Source organism: Nicotiana tabacum, chromosome 4, assembly GCF_000715075.1.
Source record: "Nicotiana tabacum cultivar K326 chromosome 4, ASM71507v2, whole genome shotgun sequence".
Lineage (NCBI taxonomy): Eukaryota > Viridiplantae > Streptophyta > Magnoliopsida > Solanales > Solanaceae > Nicotiana > Nicotiana tabacum.
Window position 1 is genome coordinate 57131840 of NC_134083.1, and position 8257 is coordinate 57140096.

Here is an 8257-nt window from a genome sequence, read left to right on the forward strand (position 1 = left end):
TCCTTAGGATCAAGCTTATGCGAGATCGAAGAGAAGGATATTAGGCTTATCCCAAGCACTTTATATTAATACTATTCTCACCAGGTTTAGCATGCAAGATTCCAAGAAAGGCTTTCTCCCTTTTAGACATGGAATCTCTCTGTCAAAAGACCAGTCCCCAAAAACGACTGATGATATGGAAAAGATGAAGGCGGTCCCTTATGCTTCTGATGTAGGGAGTCTCATGTATGCTATGATATGTACTAGACCTGATATCTACTTTGCTGTTGGCCTGGTTAGTAGATTTCATTTTAACCCTGGATGAGAACACTGGACTGCTGTTAAACATATAATCAAGTACTTGAAAAGGACTAGGGATTATATGTTGGTTTATCACTCAGGTGATCTTGCACCAATTGGCTATACTAATTCAGATTTCCAGTCAGATAGAGATTCTAGAAAATCTACCTCAGGATATGTTTTTACCTTAAGACGTAGAGCCATAAGTTGGAGGAGTATCAAGCAATCGTGTGTTGCTGATTCCACCATGGAAGCCGAATATGTGGCTGCATCTGAGGCAGCTAAAGAGGCTGTTTGTCTCGGGAACTTTCTAAAAGAGCTTAATGTAGTTCCTTCGGTTCAAGCACCGATTGTACTTTATTGTGACAATAGTTGTACAGTTGCAAACTCGAAGGAACCAAGAAGCCATAAAAGGAGTAAGCATATTGAGCGTAAATATCACTTAATTCGGGACATAACTCAGAGAGGTGATGCAAGAGTGTTGAAGATTGCATCAGAGGACAATTTGGCAGACCCGTTTACAAAGAGCCTGCCATAGAAGATTTTTGAAAAGCATGTAGAGGGAATGAGTATTAGAGTTGTAGACGCATGGTTATGAGTCTAAGTGGGAGATTATTGGGATATACTATTAACCATGCGGTTTAGACATAGTATTTTGTTTTTATTCTTTATGGAACAATTATTTATTTAATTTATTCAATTCAATAAAGTACTATTTTAAATAGATCATTTGTTACATGTGTGTCCTTTAGTTATATAGTAGACAATTTAGTGTATGGAGTCTTAGCTCATGCACAGAAGATTAAATTGTCGGTTCTCATAATTAATAAACTATGTTCACAATCGAAGATATTATTGGGCAAAATATCTTGATGATTGTAGCACAAGATTATGGTATAATTTGTCTTGATTATGGGAGTATTTTTGCTCCGACTTATTGTGCTAGTATACTTAGTGTATATTGAACGGACCAAGTTGAGAAAAGATGTTTTTGTACTGAATATATATATAAAATATTTTTTCTAATTCATTAAATGAGCTTATACTCCTAATCTTGATACAATTATTATGATCAATGTGATTTGTTTATTGTTTTGATTTATCAAAAGGTACAACTCTATTCAGAGTTAATGTATGCCTAATAGATTGGACAATAACAAATAGCATTTGTGAAATAATAATTAGTTGATATAATCCATGATTCGGTTTTGAGTTTGATGATACCCCTTTATGTGAGCTTATAAGTTATCATATGAAAACCAGGCCGATGGATTTTGTATCTGTCACATGAAATAGTTTAAGGGGAATTATAAAGGATTTAATTAGTTGATTAAATTAAATTGTCAGTAACTTAATTTAATTAACTGGTATTTGTGACCTTAACATGGGGAGTTAAAATAAGTATTAGTGAATTTTCGAAATTCATATTGAGATTTCAATTGCAGTTTTTTTAGTGAAATAAATTGCAATTAATTATAGTAGGAATTAATTCATTCAAATTTTCAAATTAATACTATAATTAGTAGCCTCTTATTATTTCTGTGGTCCATGCTATGCCTAGTAAAAAACCTAGACTGACTTGGATAAAAAGTGACTTTAGAAAAAAGTCATCCTGTAGAGTTAGAGTAGGATTCTACTTGCACAAGCAGAATCCTACACGTTTTTGGATCCTTTTATTGGCTGAAAAATGAGTCTACACCGGGAAGACGTTTTTCACCAAATAACGACCCTTTTTCGAGTTGTATTGTTCTTGCCCACTCAAAGCAATTTCGTCCCAAGGTTTTACTAGGATCATAGCAAGACTGCAGCCCTGGATTATTGCTCTGAGGAGGACTTATGCAATGTTTTTAAGAGGTTAGTGGTTCTTAATCTCGTAATTATATCATTGTCTAGTTTACATGTATTTGATGCCTAGATTGTATGCTTGTTTCCGCTGCGCATGTTCTAACAATTGTAACGTGGAGTTTTGGGCGAGTTTAAGACTATTTTGAGGATGGAGCTGAGCAGATTTTTAGCTGCTATTTCATGTGCTGTTTTGTGGTGAGATTTTAAGTAAAAATGGTGAAAGATTACATGGTATTTTTGGTTTGTTTTGAGGTGGGTTTATGGGAGCAAAACATGAAGGATCAAGAGTGATGCTTGGCTGTATAAGATTAATTGTCCAGAAGACGACTTTGAACTTATGAACGAAGCAAGAAAATAGTCGCTTTTCTGCAAAAAGAATGGGTCCTTCTTCTTTTCGTTTTTTCCTCTCTTTTCTTTCACTTCCAGCTCTATTTTTCTCTCCAGATCTCCTCCTCTCTATTTCTTTCCATCTCAGGTGCTCTACAGTGAACCTATAGTGTGGCTAAGGTGCTTTCATGATAAAATGGCTTGGTTCTATGGTGGAAGAAAAAGCTTTTAATGGATACACGGTGTTGGTTTTTTTAGAGGAAGATCCAATTCTCCTCTATTCTCTCTTAGAAAGTTGATGGATGCGCAGCTTTGGACCTAGAGCTCTAGGTTTCTTTTTATTTTTTTGTGTTCTCCCTTCTTTTGTGCTTATCCCCTGTTTTCTCTTCCGTTTTCCCCCAGGTGCACCTCATCTGTTATGTGTGTTTATATAGGAGGAGTGAGGGTGATTTTTGGTGTGGATTGGAGAACAAGAAATTGTTGTAATTCAATAAAGAGGAGAAATGTAAATTGATATGAAGAAGATGAAGTAGAGAGATGAAGAGAGATGAATAGCGAGAGATAGCAAGAGAATTATTGTATTGAGTATATTTCCGTGTGTTTACAAAATGGGAGCTTTTAAGCTTAAATAGTGATGACTAACTAACATTAGGAATCCTAACAACCTTACTAATAACGGCTAAGCTAACTTTCTTAACAGCTAATCCCTTAGTGTGAAATGACTAAACTACCCTTTATTCTTTAACATTTCCCCTCAAGCTAGGTTGTGTAAAAATATTTAGAACACCTAGCTTGGAGTTTAGGTATTCACGTTGAACTTTACTAAGTCCTTTTGTCAGAAGATCAGCAGGCTGGTCTTTGGTTGCAATATACTTGGTAGTCACTAAGCCTTGTTGAATTCTTTCTCTTACAAAGTGGCAATCTATTTCGATGTGCTTGGTCCATTCATGATATACAGGATTTGTAGCTATTTGAATGGCTTCTTTACTATCACTGTATATTTCAACTGGTAGCTTGATTTTTGCATCTATTGTTTTCAACAATCCAATGAGCCAAATTAATTCTGCTACACTGGTTGTTAAGCTTATGTATTCAGCTTCTGCAAAGCTTTTAGACACTGTGGTCTATTTATTAGATTTCCAAGAAACTAGAGAATAACCTATCTTAATTAGGAAGCATGTTACAAACTTTCTGGTAAGAGGACAAGAAGCCTAATCTGCATCACAGTATGCAGTAATTGTGTTGCTGAATTTGCTTGACAATAATATTCCTTGGCCTGACTGATTCTTTATGTATCTTACAATTCTCAATGCTGCCTCCATATGAGATTTCTTAGGCTGTTGAAGAAATTGACTAAGTGTTTGAACACCAAATGATATGTCAGGCCTTGTTACAGTTAGATATAAGAGTTTCCCAATGAGTCTTTGATAAGCTTATTGATCAGTGAGAGGATCTTCTTCTGTTTTGACATTTTTTCCAATATGTTTCATCATACACCTTAGATGTGAGTTTCATGTTAGTGTCGGTAGGTGTTATTGCAGGTTTAGCTGCTGACAATCCAACTTCAGAGATGAGCTCTAAGGCATATTTCCTTTGATGCATAATGATCCCTTGCTTTGACCTTGCAAATTCAATGCCTAGGAAATATTTTAGTTCTCCCAAGTCTTTCATCTTGAAGGATTTCTGTAATGACTGTTTGGTTTCTTCAATTAGTCTCAGACTATCTCCTGTGATTAATATATCATCAACATAAACTAACACAACTACACTTCCTTCAGTGGTTTTTCTAATAAATAGGGAATGATCAAATTTACTCTGTTTGAAATGAAACCTCAGTGAAGCTTCAGATTTTTTTGCATTCTATTGTCTTTGTTCTTGTTTAAGTCCATACAAGGATTTGATAAGTCTACATACTAATTTATTCTCCCCCTGACTTGAGAATCCTTGGGGTAAATTCATGTACATTTCATCATGAAGATTACCTTGAAGGAAGGCATTATACACATCCATTTGGTGTATATGTGATCTCGCCCAAGTCACACCTCAAATTGGGGTTGTGAAGCGGTCGATTGCAATAATAATACCCAACTAGGAGTCATGATTGAATCCACAGGGAACGTAGATGAGATTAATGGTATGTATTTGGTCTAAGCATGTGAATTGTCTAAGTTGCACTTCCACAAACTTTGTTTTGATTTTACTTCTAAAATTATACTAAGGATTGCAATTGAAAAATATGAAACTAGAGAAGAATGGTTTTGTTGTTGTTTTTCAAATATGTAAAAGTTCTAGGGATGTGTGATGTGCCATAGAATTACGGTGCTTTTTATACTAATTACATAGACTTTTGCTCGGCTTCTAAAGCATTTTAAGTTATTTCTTATGTAGTTTTGGTGTTTTGCAGCATACCAGACTTGAAGAACCAAGAACACAGAAAAGATGACAAAAACCCATAGAAAGACAGAAATGTGGTAGGTTTGCGACCGCAAAAGTGATGTGCAGGCCGCATACCAACCACAGAATGAAGCAGTTGTTCCCCGTTTTTGAGAGAGGAGTGTGCGTTCTATTATGTGGTCGCATAACGCTTGTGCGGACCGCATAATGACCGCATAAGTGCAAGAAAAAGTTCCGCGGGAGCAATTTTGCGGCATCATCTGCGATTGCAAAATCAATGTGTGGACCGCATAACAGATATGCGATCAACAACTGGGCAACTAGACACTCAATTATGCGATGGAATTGTAATTATGCGGGGGGCGAAGTGATTCTGTGACCCGTTCTGCGATCGCAGATGTAATCTGCAAGCGTATTTTTGCCATATTTTGACCCCGACTTTTAGCCCATTACAAATAGAATAGCTAAGGTTTTTGTGGGACATCTTGTCTGAAAAAGAGGCTCTAAGGTTTTTGTGGTACATCTTGTCTGAAAAATAGGCTACATTTAGAGCATTGAATACACCATTATTTTGGAAGCTTTTCAAGAGAGAATCTTGTATCTTTGTAAGCTTTATGACTTTATTTATTGCTTTGTTCATGGATTCTAGTATGAGTAGCTAGTTTTAAATACTAAGGTTATGGGCCCTAAATGGGTGTAATGTTAATGGATGTTTACCATTGAATATATATATAATGTTTGGTTGGTATTTATTCATTTCTCATGCTTCATTTAATGTTGGTGGTTGCAAACATTGACTAATGTCATTTCATTCTATCTTCACTTGGAAAAGTGGGTTAGGTTTTGGTAGAATTTAATAGCAAAAACTCAAGGCTTTAAACCTTGTTTAATAGAATCACTTAGTAATAAGTGGGTTCTATTTGGCCTAAATTGGTTGTTCTTAATTGTAACTCTTTTTTATTTGGAAAAATCATAAAGAGAAAATACTATCTAACTATTGGAAAATATTGGGTAGTCGTTTATAAATCATTTGCATATCAAAGGACGCTCCATTAGGAATATATCATATTAACACCGATAGCATTACATTCCATTGATGGGGACACAACCTTGGTTTCCTTACTCAAATTAATTACATTTTCATAACAAAATAGTTTTCTCGATAACTCATAATTACAACACTCTCTTTTAAGCTAACGTAGTAGGATTACGACTTAAGTCAAGTTTCACACTATTCAAGTAACCTTTTCACACCTATTCCATGTGGGATTCGATCCCAACCTAGTTGGGTTATTATATTTGACATCGACCGCCTTACACCATTTATTTAGGTGTAATTTGAGCGTATTAAATTTTGGCGCCGTTGCCGGGGAATACGGTTTTGAAATTACTAATTAGTGTGTGCTTTACTTTAGTTCTTCTTTTATTCCATCACACTCTGCTTGCTTTGCTTGGTGTCACTAGGTAAACATGAGCGAGCCGGAAGAAGAAAATATTTTTACGTATATAGATGAGTATATTGAGGATACAAATGCCATTGTCCCTCCAAGAGTTGATGCTGCCACATTCAAGGTGGAACACAGTCTAATCCTGATGCTCAAGGCAGAGGGGTTTTTCCAAAATTCCACAGATGATGATCCGCCATAACATCTCAGAAACTTCTTGGGTATGTGTGTGATGCACAAGCAGAATCACGTTTCAGATGATGCCCTAAGGCTGAGGGTGTTCAAGTACTCTCTAACTGGAGAGGCAAGACAATGGATCCAAAATCTACCGCCTAATTCCATTCATATTGGCCCGAACTTGTCCGAGCTTTCCTAGCAAAATGGTTCCCGCAAAGCAAGAAGTCCGAGCACCGGGATAAAATTTTCTTCTTCAAGCAATTACCGGGAGAGCATCTACATGAGGCATGGGATTGATTCAAGCTATATCTAATGAGGTCACCAAATCATGGTTTTTTGGACAACATCTTGTTGGAGAAGTTTTATATGGGCTTGGATCCTATGAATCAATCCATAGCCAAAAAGGCAGCTGATGGATCCTTTATGGATAAAACATTTGCAAGGGCTATACAAATCCTTGACAAGATGGCAGAACATAACCAAGCTTGGCACTCGGAAGACACCACGGGTGGAATTGCATATGGTACTCCTTCCTTGACCAACATGATTAAGGAGAACCAAGAAAGAGATCAAGTAATTATTGGGCTTGCAACCAACATCAATGTGTTGACGAAGATGTTCACTGAAAGCCAAACAAAAAAGGTGAATGTTGTGGAAGATGTGCAACCCTTGTCAAATGAGGATTACGAAGAAGCAAATTATGTCAACAACTCTCAAGGTGGTTATCAAAGACAACCCTACCAAGGTTCAGGACAACAAAACCAATAGAGGTCTAACCCGCAAGGGCAAGGCCATCAACAGTGGCAAAATGATCAAGGTAGTTCAAATCAAGGTAATTGGAGTAACAACAACAACAACTTTTCAAATCGGAGTTCAAATCCCTATGTTCCACCAAATGGGCAATATTCTAACTTTCCGCCTTGGAAGGAAAGTTCTTCAAGTGAGTCCAAGTTGGAAAACATACTTGAACGAGTATTGAAAAATCAAGAAAGATCCGACACTTCAATAAAAAACATAACCGAGCTTGTGGGTTCTCACACCGCATCCATACAAAAGTTAGAAATGCAAATGAGAGATCTATCAAGAGAGCAAAATCCGAAGCAGAAGAGTACGCTCCCAAGTGACACAATAGCAAACCCAAAAGGTAGTGGGAATGGTCCGACTTCTCGTTGTATGGCAATCACAACTCGAAGTGGGAAACTACTTCAAGGAGAAAATGAACAAGTGGTCAAAGTGGAAGATTCTGAACAAGAAGTTGAGGCACAAGTTGAGGTGCCAATTATTGTTGAAGCTGAAAGACTCCCAAAGGAGGTGAAAATTCAAGAAGTGAACCGTGAAGAGGTTAAGGAAAAGGTAAAAGAGACATCAAAAGCTCTAGCACTAATTCCTAGGCCTCCTCTTCCTTTCCCTCAAAGACTTGGTAGGAGGGTTGATGATAGCAAACTCGAGAAGTTCTATAACATTCTCAAGAAATTATCGGTGAACATTCCATTTGTGGAAGCATTTCAAGAGATGTCGGGTTTTGCTAAGTACTTGAAAGACTTGATCAGTAAAAAGAAAACCACCAAGAATGAAGTGGTGAATGTGACTCACTGGGTTAGTTCTATCATTGCAACAACCACTGTCCAAAAGAAGGAGGACCCAGGATCCTTCACCATTCCATGAACTATCGGGTTGCGCAATTTCGCACGAGCTCTTGTGATAATGGGGCTAGCATCAACTTAACGCCTCTTTATATTTACAAGCAATCGGGGTTAGGTATGCCTAGGTTTAAAAGTATGAGGTTGCAA